The 26,129-nt window shown below is 40.2% G+C and overlaps 1 protein-coding gene across 4 annotated transcripts in view; it reads right to left on the reverse strand.

The window, feature by feature from the left end:
- TRERF1 (transcriptional regulating factor 1) overlaps positions 1-26,129 on the reverse strand; it is a 100,102-nt gene that overhangs the window by 20,756 nt on the left and 53,217 nt on the right. For all 4 annotated transcript variants that reach the window (XM_086745317.1, XM_086745318.1, XM_086745315.1 and 1 more), the window contains one exon: positions 8,154-8,251. The gene's annotated coding sequence lies outside the window, so the exon portion shown is untranslated. The remainder of the gene's footprint in view (positions 1-8,153; positions 8,252-26,129) is intronic.

Genomic DNA, 26,129 nt, shown 5'->3' on the forward strand with positions numbered 1-26,129 from the left:
ACAAGGTAAATGCTGGCTCTCTGCATAAACTGTTATTGTTATTGCCTCAGAGGAAACTGTAAAATCTCCTTGTTTGAAATACATAATCAGATGCAAAACTGTAGCAGCTGGGCTATTCCAGAGCAGTTAGATTACTTCGTCTCATCCCATTATCCTGCCTCTTCACTAGTGCTCTGATAAAATCATTCTGCCAAACCAATAAAGACATATTCTTCAAAACAGTTTTTTTTTTCCACTGAAGTATATGAACATTCAAGCAGTTTTAGCTGGTCATGTATTGCTCTCTCATGACTAGTTCTAGCTAGATAGTTAACTGTCAAGCCAAGTCACCTTCCTAGTGTTAAAGCCTTACTGTCTGAAGCAACATATCCATTGTACAACACAAAATCAAGTATTGCGGACACCACAGGTGACTCCACAAAGGCTTGAGAAGGCAGGTAAAAGAAAATCATGGCTTTGAACAAAGCTGACTGTACTCAGATATCAGCATCTAAAAAGGACATATAGAAGAGTTGATTGCAATCTGTGACTTGCACAGAGCTTCTCACACCTTTTAGGGTATCTACAGGAGGTGTCCACTGGTGGTATGAAAATAGAGCATCTTATTCTTCAGTGATGCAACACCAATGCTCATTGCTGTGACAAAAAAAACAAAAAAAAAACCAAACAAAAAAAACCCAAAAAACCACAAGCACAGTTACCTCACTGCATCTGTGCATGTAGATTTGTTTGCTCCATCTATGTGGAACCTGATTAATGCTAAGACCAAACCAGTCCATGGAAATCCTTTCTGATCACTCACTCACCTTACATAGGAAGCGCCGAACTTGAACTTCTGTTCTATTCTCTCACCCTTCCTTCTTTGCTTTGCATTATTTTAACAGACTAACTTATACCAAATGCAACCTTTTATCATTTTTACTGTATAAAATGAAATTCAAAGAAACACCTTACAGATGTCTGTACTGTTTTCAATGAATAAAACAAAATATATAGGCACATTATAGGGCTATTTTACTATTCCATAGTATGAAGCAATCACTTTTTCTACAATCACACATACGCACAGAGGTACAATGTGCCTATGCATACATAAATACGTATTAACATAAAAGCTGATTCTGAACTTCAACAAGAGCATGAAAATATTAGACTACAGCCTTAACTCTGCCTCTTTCACATCTGCCTTTCTAAACATAACATATTCCACCAAAGACTCCTGTGTACCAATGTCCTTACCTTTTTAAACTTAAAGGAATCCTTGATCTAGATGGATAAATATGAAGTAAGTGATGGAGAAAATTTTAACCATTGCAAGATGCATATTAACAAGTTCTGTGTTAGCAACAGTAAATAAGGGTAATACATAGCTGCAGGCAGAAAAAAACCTTTTCCGTTCTAGCATAATGTATGACAGAACACCATAGCTCCCGATGAAGAGGGCTTTCAGTGTGTACACAGTTTTTGTGTAAACCATCTGCAGCCATCAGCATGTAACATTTTCACATGACAAGTAATGGCTCAGAATAATGGCAAGTTTATTTCCTCTTTCCAGAAATATACATTGCTTCATAGTTTCTCTGAAAACACTCCCTTCCAGATTTTTATAGATGCACAATTAAAAAAAAGATAGGAGTCAACAATGAACGGCCAGGCTGCCAACAGGATTTTTCAGCCACAACTCAACTTCAAAGACTTCCTATTAAAAATTATGAAAGGAAACTAAACAAAGCCTCCACAAAACATTCAAAGGGCATAAAAATAAACACTGTGTGATATTTCACACTGAAAGGCCATCAATATTTAGAGAAAAAGAGGGATCCTACACAGGAATATGCATCTCCTCTTATCCCTGCCAAGGTAAGAAAGCTCAGCTGAGATGCTCTGAACACATCTTACCATGAGAACACGGTACTATTGGATCTGTCGATACACTTTTTGTAGAGGAGGTATGTCCCGTTTCACCTATTAACAGTCTTGTAACTTACACCAAGTTCCTTGGTTTTGGCCCTTCTTTTTAAAGTTTGAAGTGACAAGTATTAGTCAAAGGGCAAGAAATAACAGTGATACAAACAAGTGAGTGAGAATAAATGTCTCCAGGAAACAATTACAAGACTGCAAGAATTTCAGGAGTAAAGACAGGAAGAGCACTTATTCTTAAAGCAGCAAACAACATTATTTTGGTATAAAAATGAAATCAGGCAGCCAGCCAGGCCCCTGACCTCCTACTCTTGCCACAGGCAGGAGCACCACGGTGGCAGATGCTACCACCTGTACCTAGTTTTGTGGTCACCAGAGAAAATGCTAGCCCTTGAGTGTGCACCACGCTCCACCTACTGCGCCCTTTCACATGAGGGTAACCTGTCACAGTTCTTTGGCTACTGGAAAACAGTCAGGAGGGTTTTATATCTGAGATACTAGCACAAAACTTTCTCTTCCCCTCTCTCTTTCTCTTTCCCTTAGAAATAAAAAAAATAAATTAAAAAAAGCAAGCTCATTGAAATTTCCTCTCCAAAAGCTCCAGCATCATCAACTCTCCCCCAGCTTGGCAGGCGGGACATACTGCTGTCTGTTAGGTAAATTACAGAGTTATCACTGTTACACAGATACATTTGTAAAATCTGAAAAAAAAAAAATATAATGGAGTATTATATTAAAATACCAATCAAGTCACAAAAGGACTGGAGAGTTCAGTCACTCTGAGAATCACATTTGAGAAAATAGGCATTGTTTTCAATCACTCATTCTTCAAAAAAAAAAAAAAAAAATCCTTTCATATTCCTTTCAAAAGCATCACTGAGCTGGAGAGAGAAAACTGCAAAAGTTTAAAAAGCATTGCTGTTCTACCTTCAGGTAACATAGGAAAAAAAGCAGATAGGCACATTGATAAAAGCATAATCAGTAATAAACCAGTCCCTTAGACACCAGATTTTTTTTAGTACTTGACAGGCTTAAATTCAAGGGCTTGATGCTGTACACACTGAGCATTTGTGATCAGCTTTAACAAAATGCTAACAGTAGACATTTTTTGTTGGATTAAAATCTAACAGGGTATTTCAGTGCTGTATAGAACATCCTTAAGGCTTTAGGGGCACCAAAGTGAGTCTCTGGCCAACTGAGGAGCCATTGGCAGCATACTGTATCATTTCTATTTTTTTCAATGATAGGAAGAAAAGGGTGCTTTTTCTCCTTTTTGTTTAGCACTCATGCCTAAACACCCATCACTGCAATTTATTACAACTCTAACTACTAAATGGTTAAACCAAACAAATAAAAGCAGCAGGAGTTTTAAAGCAACAATGGTTCTGCAGTTCTGTGTTCGCTTACCAACAGTCATTTATGCTACTTAACCTATTATGTTTCTGACATTAGAGATATATCCCAATTATGCAATCACTACGAAGAAACACGAAAACAAATCAAGAAGACAGCAACATTGCCATAGCCTGCCTAGAAAGCAAAATACCCTACTTAATTTTATGGATGGAATCTGGACTCAAGCTAATGGGAGTTCAACTGATGTCAACAAAGACAAGGTTTCACTCCAATTCTTTTCTCACCATTTCAACGTGGTCCCCTGCAACTTGCACAGCTCCACTCTCCACACTGAAAGCCAGGGACATGCCAAGTTAGCTGAAATGCTGTTACAGACTCCAAACTGTCTCCCTCTTCAAACATAAGCAACTGTAAGGCAAGTAATAGTCTCGCCTGGAAGCATGCCATAACTTAATTCTGGTAAACATGGAATGGAAGAATATGTCAATGTTATCAGTCTTTAATAAAGGTGATCTGACTTTCCTCCTTCATAAACTATATCACTGGAGAGTCAGAAGAACTTAGAGAAGACAGCCAGTGAAATATCAAGATGGTAGTTAGAACAAAAAACCACTCCCAGCTCCATCACACACCACAGAAGCTGAAACCTGCAGAATTTTTCAAATCTAGTAAACATAAGATCAAGCCACAGTCACACTATGAAACTGCCTGAATCCACATGAATTTCAGAGCAAGACATCCATTCCAAATAAGTCAGTGCATGAAAGTTGGGCTGGGCACCGGCTGCAAAACCAGGACTGAATGCCAGTCAGTTCCAGTTTCAGAACTGAGTTAATGGAGAGGGATGACAAAAGATTGTAGAAGAGCAGATGCTGAAGGAAGCAGACTCATTAAAAGGCTGTAAAGTTGTTACAGCACTGATCAAAGCAGCCTCAGTATGCTGCATGGCTGTGCATCAGAAGTGAATTGGATCCTACGGTTTGTCCAACTTATTTCAAGTTTTTCAGCAGTCACTTTAGGCAAAAAAAACCCTACGTGCTTTTGTAGATTAATCACTAGTTATGCTGGAAAAAAAAGAAGACTGGATAAGGTGGCAGATGCAAAAGAGACTTCCATGTTCAACCAGCTTCTGTGGGACAGAGCACGTGCAGCTACTCACAAGCAATGATACCAGCAGATGCTCATTTGCTGCAGCACCACCCCTCCTCATGTCCCTCCCTCGGGAGGGTAGCATGTCTGTTAAAGCAGGTTTAACCACCACTTCTAGCAGTCTGAACTGTTTTTTATAACACCTAACTTAAGGCATACCAGTTTACAGAACTGCATCATTGCTATGTGTTCTCCCAACACTGGAGACGTGTTTTAATCTTGCTCTTACTGCCCTTACAAGGCAGAGACAGGGCTTTCCCAAGTGGCTGTCTTTTTGCTGTTAGAATATAAGCTTCCTTTTTAACTACAGATGAAACCCAAAACCAGAAGTTTTCTGTTCCCTTCCTTCCTTTCAATTTTTCCCCTCATTTAGCTTCAACAGAAACAAAACAGGATTTAGCCTTTTTTTATGAGAATGTTTTTATTGACCTATTTTGTTATTCAGAGCTCTGAGATCTGCTAAGCTACTCCTAAACCAAGACAACTATCATTCACATCGTCTTGCTGTCTGATTTTCTTTAGGGCAGGCACAGGAATATACAGCAGTTTTTTCCCTGACAGCGTCCGTTCTAACACTGATGCTACCAGCAGCCCCTGTCACAGAGGCTAACTATAACCCAGCCTTTAAGTAAGGAACAGCACAGACAGGCACGGTTTTCAGTTGTACTGATGTACACAACCACCACTAAGAACCCACCAAGATGAGTGGCTTCAAAAACTGAGAGCATGCTACCTAAGAAGAGGGACACCTGTATTACTCAAATCCAGCTCCCAGGAGTGAAGCTGGTGGTACCCCTACATCTTCAGATGCAATGACTGCAGTAATGCTGGATGGCTGAGAAGCACAGCACTGGGAGAGGAAAGGTGGCGTATTTCAGACACCCCTGTGCTCTTGCGCGCTGTTTAGGTACCAGGTTTGTTTCCCTAACTCTTTGTGCAGCCACAGTTCAAGCCTCAGCTCCATTTTTTTTTTTTTTGGCACAGGAAACAAGCACATGAAAAAAGCAGCACAGTACTGAAACAGACTGAATAATTTCTAACACTAAGCAAGGTGGTTGGGTGAACTAGCAGAGAAAAGGGGAAAGAGGTGAGAAAGTAACAAGTTCAAGATCTACCTTTTTCCCCCCTTTTTTAAACAATATCTCTAAAAACTCTAAAGACATCTCATATAGCAATAAAGACATGCAAAGACTGAAAACAAGGGTGAAAAGGTATCAGGAACACAGCTATTTTGGTTAGAATAAATAATGAAATAGCAATACAGATTTCAAGGACTAGCAGTAATTTCCTATAGTGGTCTCAAGGACAACGCTTATAGGGCTGAAAACCTTTTAACCCCAATCCTGGATACAACCACTCATATGTTTTCTACTGCACTTCAATTTTGGCTTTCTTTGAACGACAGAAGTCTCAAATCCACACACATATCTGCATACAAACCCAAAGACTGGGGTTGTTAGGCAAAATCAACAACAAGAAACCCTTTTCAGTATATGAGAATATAAGCAAATAAAATAATTGCAGAAGTGAAAAGAGGATGGAAAGGAAGCATAATATTTAGTATATTGATTTTATAGCAAGCATAGTAAGAAAGCTATACACTCTTAAAATGGAAGGGGAAAAAGTGATTAGCTGCTTTTTAATATAAATGCTGGTAATTCTTTAACAGTTGCACAAATCCTTCAAAAATTATCATTCCCTTTGCAGCTGAGCTCCTTCTGCAGTGCAGTTAGAAAGGCTGCTGAGTCTCATGTGGCTGCTCATTTAAGCTGCTCCCATTTCCACTCTTAAGAGAGACTAGAATGTCCTAATTCATTTTAATAAAGAACACATTGGACTTGGGGGAAGGGAGAGCAGCTATGGCATTGGGAGGGGAACAAGCAATTTCTCTACTTCAATGAAGTTTGTTGTTTTGTTTTGGTTTTTTTTTTTTAAAAAGGGGGGCAACAAAAAAAACAACAGCAAAAACAACAGTTGATCATCTCAGAAAGTCTCCAGAAAAGGGGGAGGAGAAAGGAAGACAAACAAGCAGAAAACATGTTCCTCTCCTTTTGATCTAAGTTATAAGTAGAAAATGCATTCTGAGGCATTCGTAACTTAATGAAAAGTTTTTTTCTCCAATACTAACAGAATTCTGGTTATTCAAGAAGAGGAGGCTGATTTCTAAATAAAGCCACTAACCCAATTTGGTTTAACGGAGATACAGTTCCACGAGTCCTGAAGAAAAGAAGAAGGTTGCTTCAAAAATCTGATTATCTTTGCTGTCAGTGAAGTGGTGTTACAGTTTTGAGGTACTTTGAAGGGTTCGTAGTACGACAACTGAAGCAGGTATCACATTACTTCATAAAAATGGCAAATATAAAATGATGTGATCGCCACAAAAAAATTGATTAAAAATAAAAATAAAATAAAATACAAACCTTGACTAAGGCCAGAAGGGCACTTGAATTGCACATTCCATGACTAAACAACTAAAAAGCTTACAGAAGACTGTATTAATTAAAGTGGCTGATCACCTGTGATAAACAGTTATTTTTTTAATATTCACCAATACATTACTGCATGCTTGATCAAGGCTGAAGCTGTCTATGAAACTTGATTTGAAATCTCTTCAGCCAATCTGGGTTTACTGACTGCTTAGATGAAATAAATTGTAGTACCATCTGCTGAATCCTACATCAAGGGCAATACTTTCAAATGCTTCCTGGAAAAGAAACATGGCCTATTATCAAAATTGCCCTCAATTTCCTATTTTAGTTTACTTCTATTACTGAACTGAGTGGCTTGTTTTTCCCCAGCAAGATCTTAGTTCTGCAGACATGACAAGACAAGTCTGGCGTGATGATCTTAGGTTAGACCTTGCCCACATCACATGCGGCTACATTACAATCTTTGGTCACTTCTGTTGATCTGAGGGAAGAGGGGAAATTTTTACGCGTTTCCACTCAAACATCAATCCACTGGCTATTGTTGTGATCACAGCTGTGATAAGCACACAATTTTAGTATAAAGTGAGCATCCTTATAATGACTTAACCATTTTCTTTCTGACCTCTACGGTGTTTATGCTCTGAAACTTGTAATGTGATTGCCTTTTTCTGTAACTGTAAATGCTGTGAAACAGTCAGAGAACATACGCTAGGATTTGCAAAAATGGGCAAGAAGGAAACATCCTGAGACAGATAAACAATTAAAAAAACAGGCAGAAGTAGTAATATGTAGAAAATAGCATATGGCTAAGCTTTCAGGAGGGAGCAAACAGCTATTTCTGAGCACAGTGTCTTCCCCAAAGGAGACTAGCTTTTGAGAAATGCAGCTGCAGGACCCTCTGAAAAGTCAGTCCCTTTAAAGTAGATCAGGTTGGTACCTAGCAATGGAGCCAAGTAAAATCCAATGGCTACACAGAGCTGACCACTACAACTGCCTTTTTTTTTTTTTAAACTACAGTAATGTCCATTTTGCTGGTATAAGACAATGTAGCCAAGGTAGACCTTTAAGAAAAATTTAAGTGTGTGATGATCTCCAGTGTCACACATACTACAGTACATAAAACAATTTATTACAGGACACAAAGGCAACACACAGCTAGTCGTGTTTGAGAAGTCCATCAGCAAAGCCACAGAGACTCAGAAGCCCAAATTTTGGAAAACATTCAAAACGTATAAAGTATTTGGCCCCGTTAAACAAGCCAGGCTTATAGAAACTGGACATATGATGCTGCAACATTACCTGATTTTTGAGAATTTGTGAGACTCCTGTATCTTGCTGTGCTGTCTTTGCTGTTACATTTCATGCTGTCTTCATTCTGTGATCTCAAAGTGATGTATCTAAACATAAAGCAAAAGAATGGAAATTAATTTTTCCCCCCCACATGATAATCTTATAAAATACCACCAGCACCATGAGCAGACCTGCAAGAATGAGCTTCCTGTTGTAACACAACCAAATACCAACTTCTATTCAATACAGTATCTCCACGCTACTCTGTTCTTCAAGTCACTATTGCCGAGGACGTCTATCAGCACTGTAACTCCCTCAAAGAACAACAAAGAACCTCTTTCCCCTATGAACGGGGAGAGATTGCTTCATTGCCAAATCTCTGGGATTGACACTTCCACAATACTTCAAATTACAGACTGAAATACAAATAAATTCACCTTTTTTTCCTTACTCAGCTTGCAAAATAAGGAATATTAATGCAATAAACAAACACGAGTGTGCCTCTACTGCAGAGACCGTAAAGATTTCACAGCATCTTATGCTGCTTTGACAGAGCCCAAAGACAGGCTGGATGCTCTCGTGGAGAGGAGATTTGCTGGCCCAGAGCCTGCAACCTACATGACGAGCGTCAGACAAACAAGAGAAGGTATAGCAATCAGGAAGGGAGGGATTAATGAAAGTCAAAGGTGCGGGAGATACAATCATGTTGTCACCCACTGCAGAAGAGATATCTAGAGAAGGCATCTTAAATTATTTAAATGAAAACAACACATTTGTTTTTGTAAGCGCTGCTGCCAAGACGGCTTTTAGGTAAGGCCCTGAATGAAACAAGCCTGGAAGCTTAAGGTGCATTTCACAGCTCACTGATGTCAATGGGAAACTCTCTGTTCACACTGGGCCCTGACAGGTTTTGGAAAATCATTCCAGCCATAAGAAGCTGTATAAACAACTGCTTGTGGGAGAAGGGCACAGATAACCTCAGTGACCTTGATCAGCATTTTCCTCCTCTCATTTTCATGCTAGATTCATTTGTTTAAATTATTCTTCAAAAATCTCTGATAATCGGTCTCAAGCACTGTGACACTACTACATAGAGCAATAAGAAACCCCTGAAATCCAGCAGTTCTTTGCACAGAACAAGTGCCCTCCCTTAGCTACCAGCATGGTGGAGGAAACGAACACAAGCAGCTCCCTTGCCCTGCCCAACATCAGCCTCTGCTTCCCCACAAAAGCCCACAGGAAACAGGTCCACAGCACAATCCAGACACCAACCCACTCCATCAAAACACGTGCCATGGGAGACAGCAGAGCTCCTTACAACCTGCCCAAAATTACTTTCTTCGACTGAACACCTCACCTGATGGCAAATGCTGGTAGCATCGCACAGGGACACGTGGTTTTTTATTGGATCCAAGGAAGTTTTTGCTTACAACATTATTGTGTTGACTCCCAGTAACTAAAATGTGTGCGTGTCCATGTCTTGCTGCAAATGTGAGCTGAAATGCTACAAATGTCCCTGAAGGCAAACTGTTACCTGCTTGCATCCTATCTGCTGATGGCTTTTCTCAGCAAATCCCATGAATTTGCCTCTTTGTTGAAATAAGACAGGTCTTAATAAGCCCACATGTACTTAATGCTGTATCTAACTTGTTTTTTACACTGGTATTTAACACCTTTAGGTCAGTAGCAGGCATACTGAATCTTCTAGATGACTGACAGGTGTATACCATTGCTTTGTGATCGTAACAGGAATATTCAGAGACAGAGGGAAAACCTGAGGATAACTTCAGTGGAGCCAAAAGAAAAAATGGGTTTTTTGGCTCAGTTTAACATAGCTATTTAGAACCTGCCAAGATGTTTACATTTCATTTTAAGAAATAACAACTGCTATATTACGAGCAGTGACCGAAGTCACAGTATACAGTTCTGCTTTTTCATTTATCCATCCGTTCTGGAACAACAAACGCTAGTATTAAACCCAAAAAAGTTAAAGTATTCTGCAGACAAACCATGCCTAGCAGCTTCCTGGAGAGGCCAGGCCGACAGACCCTGGGAAAAGCAACAACAGGAATGCTCAGGAAAACCCTTTTCTGTTTCTCTTTTTTTTTTTTTTTTGGCTGCTTTTCCCACTGTGCTACCTTCATCATCAGAGCTACAATACCACCCATATGCAGTTGTACGTAAATTAGTGGATACTTGCACAGCCCTCATACGTAGATAAAGCATAAAACTTTGGGCATTTTAGAGCCAGAGGTAGCGAACTGACGGCTGATAAATACTGAAAACAGTCCCAATGTAATTAACGCAGATTAACGCACTGCAGAAACACATAAAATTTACAAATGAGGTTTTAATTCCTTTCATTAAATTTTAATCAGCATATCATTTTTTGAGGTTTAGATTAAAAAGCGATTACTTCATATTCCTGTTTTGCTCCCATCCCGGCCCCTAGATTCTGCATATAACTGAAGCACAGTAAGGAGAAGCTGAGAAGTGAAGCCTACAGCAACATTTACAAATTAAGAACTATGTCAGACGTCAGCTATCCCACACACACAATATAAATTTTCCCTCTCTTCATTAGGATTGATGACGCTGCTGGAAAACCAGGAGCACATAATACCTTTTATGGGAAGGTGAAGCACAAACGAATTAGCAGAGAGAGAATGCAGCTAAATCAATTTCTCATCTTGAGATAGTAATGGAGGCAATTTCTTGAACTTTACTATGCTTGTAATGTATTGATCAGCAAAGCTTCTCACTGAAAGTTAAACTAGGTATTTTTCCAGGGATAAAATGGAGGATGGCAGCAAAACTCTAGGCAACACACCAAAGGACGAGGATTTTCTCCAGCCACAGATGCAGCCATGTTACAGTTCAGAAACCCAAAGTTTCCACCTACCCACAAGTTACTGCAACATATGAGAGGAAGATTTCTAGATGAAGCCTGAATTAGTCCTGCAGGAGCATCCACAGAGCAGATTTAAGGAGACGCAGAAAGACACGGTGGTGCACAAACACTGGCACTGGTTACGCTACCTGCAGCATGAGCCTGCAGCATTTGTAGGTAGCACTTTTGTTGCAATACTTCAGCTCCCCTTGGCTGCAGGTCACCATAAAAGAGACATTTCACAGAGGTGTTTCAGCCTCTGCTGCAACTACATCATGCTCCAAGACGCTGATCTCCTTCCCAAACATCTGCTACTGGTCTGAGCCCTATCTGCAAGTTAGGACGAGGAGAACCTTTGTCCCACCAGTGAAGATGCCTCACTCAACTACTGTGAAAAGCAATGACACCAAGGAAGGCCATGCACATGCTCCATGGGCTGGTCAAGTATGCCTGACACAGGCCATGTGCTTCCAAGGATAATGCTACAGCTGCACAGGAGATTTTAGACATTAAAAGAACAATACAGATCAAAGACAAGGATACAAATATCCACTGCCAAATGAAGTGAAATGTTGGACATATACCCTTCGAGAATCGCTACATTTAACTTTGTATGGACTTTTGTATCATTTGACATTAAGAACTTAAGTGTTAAAATTGGGAACTCAGACTACTGTAGATCATCATCAGAGCATCCAAAAAAAAAAAGGAAAAGGAAAAAAAAAAAAAAAAAAAAAAAAGGTCATTTGGGATTTCTCTTCTCCTGCCCAGTGGCCACCTGTCTACCTAACAATACACAAACACCAGCTGATAATCTTCCCATGAAATTAATAAACCTCACCTACTTTAAATCAATGAAGCACAAGAGGTTTCTCCACTGTATTTGTCATTATTTCTATTACAAGGGTGACCAAGAGCATCCAGTTATCTAAATTACTTGGTCATGATTAAATAGTATTTAATTTTTAATTTATTTTTTTTTAGAAGAAAAGGGGAAAGGAAGCCACCTTAAGATAAGAAACATAAGAACAACAACAGAGTACATGTATTAAACAAGTAATGCCAACAAAGGCTGTAATATCAACCTGCAAAATCAGCAACAAAGAAAAGTTGACAGTACCAGAACCATCATCATCAATCATGTACTTTTACTTTGGTTCACTTAGCACAACTACATCAGAGGACAGTCTCTTCCCTCATGCTGGAAGTCCTCTCTTAACCATCAACTTCATTATTTTGTGGCCCTTTCTTGGCCTACGTTCAGCTTTCTGGTTGCATCTTCTTAGAAAAACTCTGGAATTCAAGTCCTCTTCTACAGACACGATTCTTCACACACGCAAAATTATTTTTATGTGCTCATTTCTACATCTTTGAAATGCTTCAGGAATATTGTATGACATTTATTTCCACAGAAAATATCTTAGATAAATGGCACATCTTACAGATGAGATGCAATGGCGCAGACAGACTACAAATTCTAAAAATCTGTTAGTTTCTCACATGTAGGGTCCATTGCTTCAGATAACAGATACTGTACAATACTACATTATGTTCAAAGTGGTTTTGCTGCTCTGGGGCACTGGCCAGAATATAATCCAGTTCCCTTGGGCAGGGCTCAGCTTGTCCCATCCAGGAGAAAATACTCTTTCTTGCAATTCCTTCCATCTTTCATTACCGGAATTCAAGCAACCCCAGCAAAGGAATCAGGGATCCAACACAACCTCCCTCTACAGGAGTTTAATTTATCTTCACAGCAAATCCATTATACGCACCCGGCTAGACAGGAGTTCTGTTGCGGGGGGTGGGGGGGGTGGGGCAGGCACGACACACCAAACAAACTAAATGCAGTTTACAGTTTTCTCATGAAGTGCATTTATGTAAAACAAGGCTAAAATGGAGTTATAAAAGCATATTTTCATTTTGGCTTTTAATCTGAAAGAGGTTAGCCTAACCTCTTACCTGTGTGGTGTCAGTTAAAAAGGATATTCCATTACACAGTATTGTCTAGAAGCTGGAATGGTTCTTCCATCAGTCTAATACAGCCTCTACGCAGTCCAGTCAAGCTGAATAAAGTAAAATTATGGCCTTCCCCCATAGTGCTTGGGGAAGCGCACTAGCACGATGCTCATCCGAGCTGGAGAGGTATTTGCCGACAGCAGAACCTCAGATTCGCCCCAACAATCCTGTCTCCATCTCCACCTTGTAAGCAAGCAGGTTTGGGAGGCAGAGTTTTGCCTGCTGATTCTTACAACTCCTTGTCTGCTTCTTTGCTTTTTCTTCTTTTCCTAAGCCAGTTCCTTCTCCAAAACTGACTCCCTTTCCAACATCATTTTCCTCTCCTCTGTCATGCCAGGTGTCACTCCTCCGGTACCTAGCCAGTCTCCTCTCCTCTGCCTCTGCTCTCTTCCCTCAGGTCCATGACCTGTATCTCCTGCCACATAACCATTTCTCGTCCTCTCCTTATTGAATTCAGATAGCATCCTGGCTGGCAGTACAAGCTTGACAGGCCCAGAGCTGCTTGAGAAACCATCATCTTCACCTTCACAGCTCTCATATGCTCGTTTCCTGCTTATGTCCTGGGAAGGACAGTGGATACTCACTGGAGTATCTATTCCCTTCTTCACGACATTCATCATTTTTGCAGGTCTCTTTCATGTCAAGTACTTTTCAGACTGAGGACTCCTGGTGACTCTTTGTCACACCATACTTTGGATTTCTCCTCTTCTTTACAGGATTTTGTGTACTGGGGAGGTGAGACAGAAGACAGAGAAGACCAGAGCTGCACACGGTATTGAAGACAAGGGAGCAACACACATTTACTGGCACGTTTATGCTTTCTGTTTTGTTTTCTATTCCCTCACTAATGAGAACTGACACTTTTTTTACTGATCGTTATGCTGCCATTTTTACAAGACAACCACAAGATCTTCTTCCAGAGCAGCAACACCTGGTGCAGCACTCATCAGGGAGTACACTGTGTTGTGACCCCCCTCCTCCTCCCACACGCATTGCTTTCAATTTATCTACAAGCAATTTCCTCTGGCATTTTATCATCCAATCATTCAGTACAAGGAGTTCTCCTGCAACACATTTCAGCCAGCCTTTCTTTTCGTTATTCTTAATACCCTAAGTCTATACTCTTGCAAAATTTCAATTCCTTACTTTAAACTACGAGGTGACTGAAACTGTTCAAACAAAATCATCTCCAAAAATGACGTCAATAAACAACCCTGCTTCCTTGAAAAACCCTCAAACTATTATTTTTACTTACTGGAAAACAGACACTCTCCTAAACGAAATTCCCCAATCACTCAGAAAAAAAAACAAATAATCTTCAAGCAGGCACTCCCCATAACAAGTTTTAGCCCTAATTATTCTAGTTGGGCAGAGCTGAGAACACTTCACAGCAAGATCTTCCATCAAGAGCCCAACAACCTAACGCTTGGACCTATCGTGCCATCCTAACGTGCCATGTCCCGAGGTGATGGAGCAGGAGCTCCACAGCTCAGGAAACAAAACCACCAGGCCAAAAAAAAAAAAAAAAAACCCCAACCCCAAACAAATAAGCAGACAAACCTAAAAGTCTAACAGCTACTGCTTGGCTCCAGATGATCTGTGCAGAAGGTAGGAGGAAAGAAAAAAAAAAAAAAACCTACCCCAAAAAACCATCCCACCCCTCTGCAGACAGACTCCCATGCAGTGCCAAGAATATTCTGAAAGACACAAGATGTATAACTTTTCAACTGAATATTCATTTCTGAATTGAAGGGAAACATCTTAAGGGCGAGTGGGCGTAAAGAACGATTCCTCCTCATCGCCGTCATGCTATTTATTAAAGACTGTGAATACCCACAAGAATTCAGCTTTGGCCTTCACACTGTACACTAACAAGCTTAGTTTAATGGCATTCACAGAGCATATGGAGCTCTGCTTCAAATGATCCCTTTGAAAAGGACAATTAAATCAGACAAGTGGAGATTGAACGATCAACAGAGCTAATTAAATTCTTAAGTTCTGTTTGTATATTTATCCAAATCTTTCTCACCGTTCTTGCTGAGAAGGGGAATGGGTCGAAGGAACAAAAGTATGCTCCCCCCCACCCCACCCCTCCATAGCTACAGATCTGTTTGGAACAAAACTTGAGACACGAAATCAATGCAGCCAGTGGTGGAATTCATCTTATTGTGACAGAAATATTCCATTTTCCCTAGCTCATATTTTAAATTGCTTTCTGATATACCAGGTTATTATTTTTTTAGCCCCTTTGGTTCCTTACATAATTAAATGCCATGCCATTCAGCTTTTACAATTACTTTCACCATTTTCAGAGGAACATTGACACTCAGCAGCTTTCTCAACTTTCTGTGAAGAATTTATTCCCTGCAAGTATTAGCTCCATTGAGTATTTCCTTCTTGATTACATTCAAAGCTCTTAGGCATCCCTATTGAAATCCTTTCCCTTGTACAGACTCTTCTGTAGAGTAGGTAGTATTTGCTGATCCTCAGTTTCCTTTCCTAGTATTCCATGTAACCAGAAGTAGCACAGAAAAGGGGAAAGGACGATATTTTTTTTTTAACGCTGTGGTGCTTTCAGGTTGCAGGCCTGGGAGAATGGTTAAGCACGACTTACAGACACATTTTTGTCACAAGTTCAGATTTTGCAGTTAATACTTACAAAAATAAGAACAATGCTCCAAAAAGGTGTCCTAGATAAGCTATGCGCATTTTGCCCAATTACCCCACAGGTACAGATACGCAGCCTCTGAAGCTTGGAGAACTGGCTTCTATGATTTCTCTTAGAAGACTGCCTAAATTTCGGAGCATGCATGTTCCCAGCCCCTCTAACTTTGCTTTCAAGCTATTGCCCACACTAAATGCAGGTCCAGCAGCACAACATTCTCTCCAATTTTGCCAACTTACAGGACACCTTACAAAGGTACTTTATTGATACAGAAGTGAGAAAGTAAACACATACTATTCTGCAAAGAGCAAGTTCATCCTGCTTAACACTTACCTGAGAGAAATACAAACAGAGATACACAAATTAGGGTATTGTCTCCCTTCCCAGCTAGGCTAAGGAGAACTATTTGTCCATTGAGGTTTTTTATTTTTGTTTGTTGGCTGGGGTGTTTTGTTTTGTTTTTTTCCTTTTTAATCTTGTGGACATACTGGGGGAGGCGGGGGATTGGGGGAGAATAAAAGAGTGCCTTAAGGAAAGGGCTTAATGGCTAAAGCTTTATTTCTGACAAAATTGCTAGCTTGTTTCTTAGCATAACAATAGAAAGGAGTTTCCAGAGAGTGCCTAACAAGCACCAGGGAGGAAGCCTTCTCTATAGCAGGCACAGTAGAACACCATTGGCTCCTCTCCTGGGAATGAATTATAAGTAGGGAACACTTTGAAGAAGGTGATAAACCTGCTTGTCATCTACGGCTCTACCTACGTACCAGCTGACCAAGTCATCCTTCAGAATTACTGGAATGTTACCAAGCGTCACACTCCCAACTGAAAGCAATGTATGCCTGACCATTTCATACCATCTTCAGGTCTATCACAGATAGAGCTCGAATTATTGTCCCAGACAATTCAAGAACCAAAAGGCTCTGCCTGCATTTCCCTATGACCCACCCGCTGTGCTGGCATGGTGCTTTGCACAAAGGCGAAGGAACTGGGGGCTCTGCAACAGGGAGCCCAAGGATCATCTCTCATTTCAAGTCCCAGTTTTGTCTGAGATCACAGTGACCTGAATCTAGCATGAATTACGCATATGAATCGCCCTCCAAGCAAGTGGATCTGCGCCAACTGAACCTCGTAAAAGTTTTGGTTGCTAGGAGGTAGCAGCAGACATATTCTAAAGTCCTGTTTACTCAAGCCATTGAGGTTCCTCTCTGGAACAACCTTCTACAGTTTGCTCACCAGTTTCTCTTCTAGAGACATCAGACTTCTGCTAAAATCTGTGATTTCCCATCTGTTGTCATCTAAGGGAGCCTCTATGAATTATCTCTAAACGGTCTACAAAAGACCTCCAGCATCTTCAGAACAAGCTCATATCTTTAAACAAACTAGACAGCATAAATTCTGCTGACATTAAGTCCTGCATTCAAACACAGTGTTGTTGAGATGCCCACGTGTCAAGTTCTGAGTCTCAAACTCCACAAGCCAGCACAGCAGACAGAACCCCAGTACCACTTTATAGAGCTTGCCGTAGCTTTTCAGCCTGCTCTCTCTCTAAAAGACTGTTATCTCAAATGGATACATGATAGTTTTACATCAACATTTTTCATCAATTGTTTTATGTGGATATTAAGTTTCACAGTGTGCTATCTGGAAATCTAGGCTGCTCCAGATCATGCTTTTAAAGACTTACTCTATAATTCTCCTACTAGTTTGTAGGAGATTTTATCCTCTGATTTAGAAACACATAAAAGGATTTTCCATGGTTATCTTTGCTAAGGTTGGACTTACCAGAGTATTTATTTATTGCACTGTTTATATGTATTGTGAGCCATCTGATGAAGAAGTGGAGAAATAAAAATAAAACAACCTCCTCCTATAGACCACATCATTTCTGACACCATTTCTACTTAGAGATCAGCTCAGTTTTGTTTGTTTTACGGAGGAAGAGAGTAGGCAAACAGAGACATCATTTACTGAACCTATGGCATACGAGGCTCATTTATCACCAAGCCCTAGACTCAAGCTGAAACGCTAATTACAGACACAAAGAAAATGTAATGTTATTTCAACAATTAGTAAGCAAGCAATTCTCAGAACAGTGTTATCTGATTTATCACAGGATTCTGGAAATAAGATGGTGGTGCTGACACACTCGTGGTTTCCCCTTCTGTTCACTTTTCACTTACAGCAGATTCAAACCTCTCTGGAGTATCTACCCAAGAGATCTGACCAGAAAAGTAATTTGTAACTCGGAGCAGGATAGATGCTATCCTTCTGACTGATGCATCCTCGGGAACTGCCCAAGGAGCAGTGGCTACAAGCAACATGACCAGGGGATTGAAAAGTAATGCCACAAACCTCAGGTGTTTTTAGTTGTGACTGCGGATTTCTTCATAACTGAAATTTGCAACTGATAATATTTCTAACAGCTCTCATCACTGCAAATGGCAGCAAACAACTCGGGGCTGTAAGAGGGGAGTGAGGAAGGATTCTGAGTTGATTTAAAAAAAACCAAAAAACAAAAAAAACCCAGAATTAAACAGGAGATAAAAACAACTGCAACAGAAATGAAAGGTGAGAGACATCGCAAATGTGCTGAGCAAGTCAGAAGCAAAAGCAGCTCACGCAATACCAGTCAAACCTGAACAGGCAGTGCCTCAGCCTCACTTACCCAGAGTCAGCAGCTAAAGATCTCCCCAAAGCTTCATCATAACCTTCCCTACACAAGGGAAGGTCGAGCGTGCAGCCTAGCAGGGGCACAAGTCTCCAAAAATCCCTCCCATGATGAAAAATATTCCCACTGAGAAAGCACAGTGGCACACTCCTAAGTGAAGGCTGGTGTCATCACTTTGTGGCCTGAAGAGATGCAAAGCCTTGCCCTTGTTCCCCTGCTCCTGGCTCCCATGGCACAATACTAGCATTTGCATTAAGGAAACACCATTATTCCTCCCGGTCAAACCTTATGGTCCTTAATGTAGGTGCATGCTGCAACACTTTCTCTTTAGAGTGGTGGGGTAGTTGTTGCAGGGGGTAGGTCTTGTTTGTTTGTGATTTGGCAGAGTTGTGGGGTTGGTTTTTGGTTTTTTTGTTTTTAATTGATGCAAGTCAGGCAAGAAAGGTATCCCTTAGAAATTATTTGAACGAGTTGAATGGTTATATGAACACGGATACAATGTCACTTAAAAGAACAGACAGAAAGAATTCTCTTTAAAAAGTGTACAGGTGGCACGCGCTGCGCTGCGCTATCTGGGAGTCGGGACTGACAGCAGGCACGCGGTGATCGAACCCACCCCAGTGCTGGGGTGTTCCAAAACAGCCTTCCCCCCAGACTGCATCCAAAGCAGGAAAGCATCAGCCTATGGAATGGAAGGTAGGTGTTCCAATATCAGTCTTATCTGACAAAGATCTCAAGCAGAGACCTCATGGAGAGGGCTACAGTATTGTTAAAGAATTTTTGCCAACGTTACGTACAACCTTACTTTTGTTCCTTTATCTTGCAATGGAGAATCCTTACGACCATGCTTCCGTTCAAAGACAGTAAGAAGAGATGCATAATATATAATGACGGTACTGCATATATGATTAAAAGTTGCCTCCAAATACCTAATGTGCAAACATTTGGTTTTCCTTCAGATGCCAAGAATCAGGCCAGAACAACAGTAATGTGATTTTGGCTTTGTGCAAAACCATGCTTTCTTTTTTAATAAGCAATGGACCTGCCTAAAAAAATAAATATATATGTATATACTTTAAAAATCAAATCGTCGTTATGGAATATTCAGAGACAAGCCTTCTGGATAAGAAGTAACTGCATGAGCCAAAAGCTAATCAAAAAAGTACTGTTTTCTGATGTGTTCTTAGCACTCCTTGACTGCAAATTTAAGCTACAGAAAAAAGTCTGAGTATGAGATGCTGTACCAGATAACAACATGAATGTCTAGTGATGATCTTTGAAAAGTGAAGAACAGCAGTGAGCCTATTTTTTTTAATTTTTTTTTAAATATTGATATTCCTGCTATAGGTTTGATTTTCATTTTAGTTTTCCTAGAGAGCATGAGCCTAGAGGAAGCTCATCTTACAGAAAAACCTTCAGGCATTCTTTACTTCATCTTCCCTTGCGTTAATGTCCCTAGTAATGCAGGACTCAGATCTATGTGGTCCCATATTGTCCAGATGGTATGTTTTCCAGTAATCCCTAGCTATCTCAAAAGCTGCATCTCTCTTTTCATCTTCTGCATACAAGTTTCACCCAAGTCTAGACTCAATAGTGGAATGGAAATCCTTTGCATGCTGAAAGTTTCAGTTGTAATCTCATTCACTCCAGGCACTGAGTTCTGCAGGGCTGAAATGGTCTGAATGGACCATCCATGACGCCCCATTCCTTTGAGATCTCCTGCTCTTGCCAGAAAGAGGGATGGCATAAAGTTGTCTTCCATCACAGGGAGACCTACAATTGAATTATCAAACTTTTTGACACTTTCTGAAGCCCCACAAGTCTGAGCCATCATTCCCCAGAGACCTCCTCGAGCCAGCTCAATGACACACAGATAAGGTAACGGTCTTTTCTCAAATACTATTTCAGTAGTTTTGCCCAATGCAAACAACTGTTGAAAATAGAGGAGGGACAGTCTGGTGTGCCCTACTTCTAGCCAGCTCCAGCCTTCTCTTTTTCTCCCTAATGTACCAGCAGAAGCCACAACCCAGAGGCTGCTCTTCCATTCAGATGCCTTTTCGAGTGCCCTCCTTCCAGACATGACCTATCGCAGGCTACAAACACATGAGGAGCTGATGATGAATGGAGACAATCTTTCTGTGTTTGTATAAGAGGAAAAACCATCTCTCTGGTATTCTTTGTGAACAATTAAACGTAGCGCTGAGGCAGCTGGTGATGCCTCACGATGTTCACCAGCAAATCAGGGTACAACTACAGACCATGGTCCTGGAGTCCATCTGATATGTTATAATACTCTTATTTCCAACAGATATGCCAGTTACTGTCAGGAGAACCTGAACATGAAATTCTGATGATTTATTCACTAGTCTGAACTATGAAGTCCTGAACTGAAAAATATTTCTTATAGTAAAACATACATTGCTAGTAATTTTCTCTGGACAACATAGGACTAAAGACATGAAATCCTGAGATGGATAGACCTTAGACCTCTCTAATTTGAAGCTTCTGATGAGTTTGTTGAGGAAGATGATATTTGGGAACACTCATAGGTCTTCATCCTTTTCAAAGTACAAAGAATGCGAATGCAGTCTGCGTTGACTTCTCCACTGGTAACAGACATACAGCTTCACTCTACAATCTGTGGTTGATCACTATTTTTGCTTCCTTAGGGGGTTACACAGTCCATTTAACCTGGGGGAAAAATGGTAGCATAACTCTGTGGACATGACTTTACTGATCTGCTGTTCAAAGTACAAATCTTCCACACAAGCAAGACTGACAAATTTTATATGCCGCCAAGCACAGGACACTGAGTCAGTAAGAGGTTTCTGGTTCTTATTACCTGAACATTTTCAGCTACTTTACATCACCATCACCTACTTCTTCCACATCTCACTTCTATTTCTCAGCTCCTTATGGGCTCTTAACAACAAGGTGATGCTCAATAAAAATAAAATCTTTACCAAGACAGTGGGCTCATTTTTGTTTTCATTTTAGCTATACCCTCAAACGGACAAACTGCCTCCTGAGTATCAGGTTAATGTCAGAAGGAACTTGCGCTGGACTTGTGGATGTCACAATTTCCAGTACGTTCATGTCTTTTGGAAAGTCCTAAGCTAAAAGACTTTAGATAAGATGGAAAATCCTGATACAATTCACGCTTTTGACTCCATTCCCATGCCTAAAGGACCACCATAGATAGCCAGTTCTGGCCTCATGGGGCTGTTAGCACCTGCTTTGTTTCTAATAAGCAGAGGGAAGGAAAGATCCTCATAGCTCCTACTCCTAAATTTGGCATACTAGTAAGAAAAGAGTACTCCCCCTTCCCCCTAGGTGCCTTAAAAAAAAATGAAAAGTCATCCATATGAATCAAATAGCTTGCCAAATGACTCATGACTGCCATATCTGAACAAAAAAGTCAATAAACAGAAAATTAAAAATTATAACTGCAGATGATTAGAGCAAATTTTATAAGTATTTTTAATTCTGAACCTTGAGAATGGATGACATACTTGTTGCACCTCCTTAACATTGGCAGAATTTAAAAAAAAAAATAAATAAACAAACCACAAACTATTTAGTGGCATAACACCTGCCTTTGCAAAAAGGGTAAAAATAACATTCATCACAAGAAGCAGGAATCCAACACATTAGATAGTGTGTGATGAGAACTCTATGAATAAAGCAGATAATATCAAATTAGTTAATTAAAAAAAAACAACGAAACAGCCATTTACAGATAAAAAGGATACTTGCCTATGTGTTTCCAAATTAACAACCAACTGGAATTACACATATTTGCTGTTTTAAAATAAGCAAAGAACCAGATACACAAAAAGATCCGGATTTAATCACCCTCTCAGGCACATTGAGTTTTAACATTTATGGTGTACTGAAGAAAACACCACACCTCTTTTCTCTTGATTTGATGTTACATTTGGCACAAAACTTCCATGTTCAGAAAGAGCTCTGGCTAGACAGCAGATGGAATATTCCATTAAAACACGAGTGGCAAAGGGTGCCCACCACCCAAGTCAAAAACAGCAAACCACTTCTCGGCAACATCTGCCTGCAGATCACAAGATGCTCACGTGGATGCTTTCCCACAAAATACCTTTTCCTTACTCCTATCTAAAAGTGTTTTTCTCCCTAAGTGAATTCTATAATTAAAACAAAGACAAAAAAGTAGCCTCAGGTATTCTTCATAGCACCATCCACTTACCCAGAAAAGCATACAGAAACACTAACAGCACCAGAGGTAGGCACACCTGTGGAAAGCTATAAATGTTCAACAGAGGTCTGGAGCACTTGTTTCAGCAAAAAGTGACTATTTCAAGTTAAGTATAACTAGGAGGAAGAGAAACTTGGTTCACTTTATGAAAAGAGATATGTGGCAATATATATAAAATAAAAAAAAAAAAAGAGAGAGAAAAACCAGGGAGTATATTAATTATAATGATTCTGTGGTTCTCCTGTATTTCAATTAGAAACCACTTTATTTACAGCTCTTGGCTCAGCAGCAGGCAAACCAACGACAACATTTTTCATGGTGCAATTTCTAATGCAAATAAAAGTAAAGGTAAGCCTAGAGTGGTCTGCTAACTTATATAACGACACAGGAAACAAATGGTGCTAGTGAATAACAAGCATGTCGAATGCATTCAGAAAGACCACACAACTCAAGGTCTTAATCCTTTTCAAAGTACACACAACTCAAATAATAAATTCTTTGACAAGTAGTAGATTTACCTCAATGAACTATCTAAAATAGTTCTTTTCTCCATAGATACATAAACATTTTTCCTAAAATATAATTTTAATAGTAATTTAAATATACATTCCATCAAATTATCAAGTTAAACCCATTCTCCTCACCCGCAAAACGAAGAGGTGACCATTAGAGATAGAAATATGTCTTTTCTGCTCAACAAGTCCATATTTACTGATTTTGGACAGAATGAAGAAGAGCCCTAGGAGTCAACGCTGGGGTCTGCCCAGGCAGCCCCCTTTGCGCTACCTGCAGCTAGAGCAGCATATGGGAAGTGAACGGGAGGAATGGAGAAAACAAGTGTAAAAATGCACGTGTGGGAGAAACTGGTGTACACAAACAGGTGACATGCAATTAAGGTCTCCAAAGATGGCTGAAACATCTCCCTGAAACCACAGCAGGTTCACCAAGGACTGGCTTTGCATATTTGGACAGCAAATCCCTCAAATTTGCCACCAAACTCAGTTTGGTGATGGGGTTAAGGCATAGCCCCTCCACAGGCAGCACCATACACTCCTCAAATGACAACAGCATAGGTTGAAGTTATACCACCCACATCCTTCGCCCCCTCAGTTTATTGTTTACAACCATAAATGATGAACTCCAGTAACAAATAGCAGACCTGCATGTTCAGTAAAAGGGGTCACACAGTCTTGCACCACATTACTTCTCCCAACCTTTCCCTATGAGGATGGCCTCGTACAGACCACGTTTCCACCAGCCAGCTACTAGCCCGGTCCAAGTCAAAAATGTAAAATCACAGGGGAAAAACTCCTATAGCAATTTTTAATTTCATTTTTAAAATAGAAACAAAGTAAATTTTGTGTGGTTCAACAGTGCTTTTCCAAATCACACCAGATACAAAATTTTCCATCTTCTCAAATTCATGAGGTTGCATCAAACACTTGCATGCTCTCTCAAATGCTCTCGTCCTCTCTGGCTTGTCAGTTCACTTAGGAAATAAATACCTACAAGAACAGTTTGGGCTTCTGTTCAGCAGAACGTTTTAAAGCAGTTTCTAATATCATAGAAAATGCCTATCAACAGCTGTGAGCAGCACAGGAGGGCTCTGTTTGTATACAGATGCTCACATGCTAGCAAGCACTTCACTGAAAGGAGTAAGTGATGTGTGTTACTTTCTGCAACCCATTTGACTAGTTTCAATTTATATTTTGCTCTTAACAGTGAGGAGATTCAGGAGCCGATCTTGTATCTCTATCAATTCACCAAAGGCCTACTGCATTCAGAAAAGGAATAAATGCAGGTATATGTGTTTCCTTAAGATGTAAGCATTCCTTCAAGCCTACAGAAAGTATTTTGCACTGGGCGCTATTTAAACAGGACTTCAGACCAATGCCTTTGTTACACTCCTCCACAGATGTCCCACTTGACAACTGTAGGTGCAACTGTCCAACTGATACCACGGCCGATTTGGTTGGCTCATCTTTCCAGGTCTCCTATATAGCCAATACAAAAAAAAAAAAAAAAAAAAAAAGAGCAGGGAGGAGGAAAAAAAAAAAAAAAAAAAAAAAAAAATCCAGAAAAGAAGGTGACCCAGAGCACTGAAATTCAGTTCCTGCTGAGCTGCCCTAAAGAAAAGGCCCTCTGTGTCTACTGATTGCAATGGGGCTTAACGAAGTCAGGAGCCTAAAGAAATTAGCTGATCTGATCAGAAGCCTAAACTTAGGACAACATCGTGTTATTGGTACTGCTTACTGCTGTATTTTGCAGTTTGTATCATAAACTGCAACTGCAGTAGGTTCAGTTACACCTTTTTTATAACTAACCAGTACCAGCTTTTTAGGGACCAGACATCATTTGGTTTGCAGATAGGCTGCAATGCATTGCTAACGAAGACAAGGTCACAGGAAAGCAGGCTGCCACAAGGCAGGTGCAATGGTACAAAACACAGAGAAGGGAAAACTTTCTGCAAGGCAAACATCAAAGATCCAATACTTTTCTGCTGTTATGCTGGAGAAGCATGAGAGAGCCATCTCTGGAACTGTATTTAACGCTAAAACACACCAAACCCACCCACCCAGCCAAACACCCCCCCCCCCCCCTCCAAACACATAAAGCTGCCCACCCACCAAACCACCCAAAGACACCCATAAGAACTGCCAAATTAGAACAACCACTGAACATACCAAAGCTCCGTGCGTGCTATTAGGCCACTGTGGTAGCAAAAGCCGAACGGCACGTAGCACATGCTCGAGCTGCACCTTCCGAACCACATACAAGTCACTAAACAGCCGGCCTTTTCCACTGGACAGCACTATAAGGAAGAAATTTTGTGAGAAACTCAGCAGCCCTTAAAGCTGCTGTCGATGTCTGGAGAAAAAAAAAAAAAAAAAAAAAAAAAAAAAGAAAAAAAATTCCTAACACAGAGTACCACTCCCACAAAAAAAAGGGATAGAGCTTGTTCTTATATAAGTATGTATATTATTTAACACTCAAAAACAACAGTTCCATCACATCTATGCAAAACCAGAAGTGGTGAGGAGCTGAGGGAGGAATAAAAAAAAATTAAAAAAAAAAATAAAAAAATTCTGTTCCATTATATCTCTTTATTTTGTTTATTTGCCTCAGGGCAAGTCAAGGGCCCTCAACACACTGCAGAACAAGGACCACTATCCATTTTCTCTCTCTTCCTTTGTTGTAGCACAGGTGACTGATGCGAGTATAATTCACAGAGTATTTGCATCCATCAACTATTCTGTCCTAGGAAATTATCATTTGGATCTGGAAAAAGCGATTACAAGACACCTTACAGGTGAGATAAACAAATGCATGCTACCATCTTCTCAGGCGAACAATTGTTACTGCTTCTGCAGTCACCTGAACAAGTTCTACTCTTCCTTAGATTAAACAAACACATGCCACCGAGAAGCACGCATTGTTTCTGAGGCAGATGCAAAGGAGAAGGCCTAGGTGATAAAAATAACTTTCAAATAGGTGTTAGTATATTCACATTGCAA

Source organism: Chlamydotis macqueenii, chromosome 3 (genome assembly GCF_036417535.1).
Source record: "Chlamydotis macqueenii isolate bChlMac1 chromosome 3, bChlMac1.mat, whole genome shotgun sequence".
NCBI classification, from domain to species: domain Eukaryota; kingdom Metazoa; phylum Chordata; class Aves; order Otidiformes; family Otididae; genus Chlamydotis; species Chlamydotis macqueenii.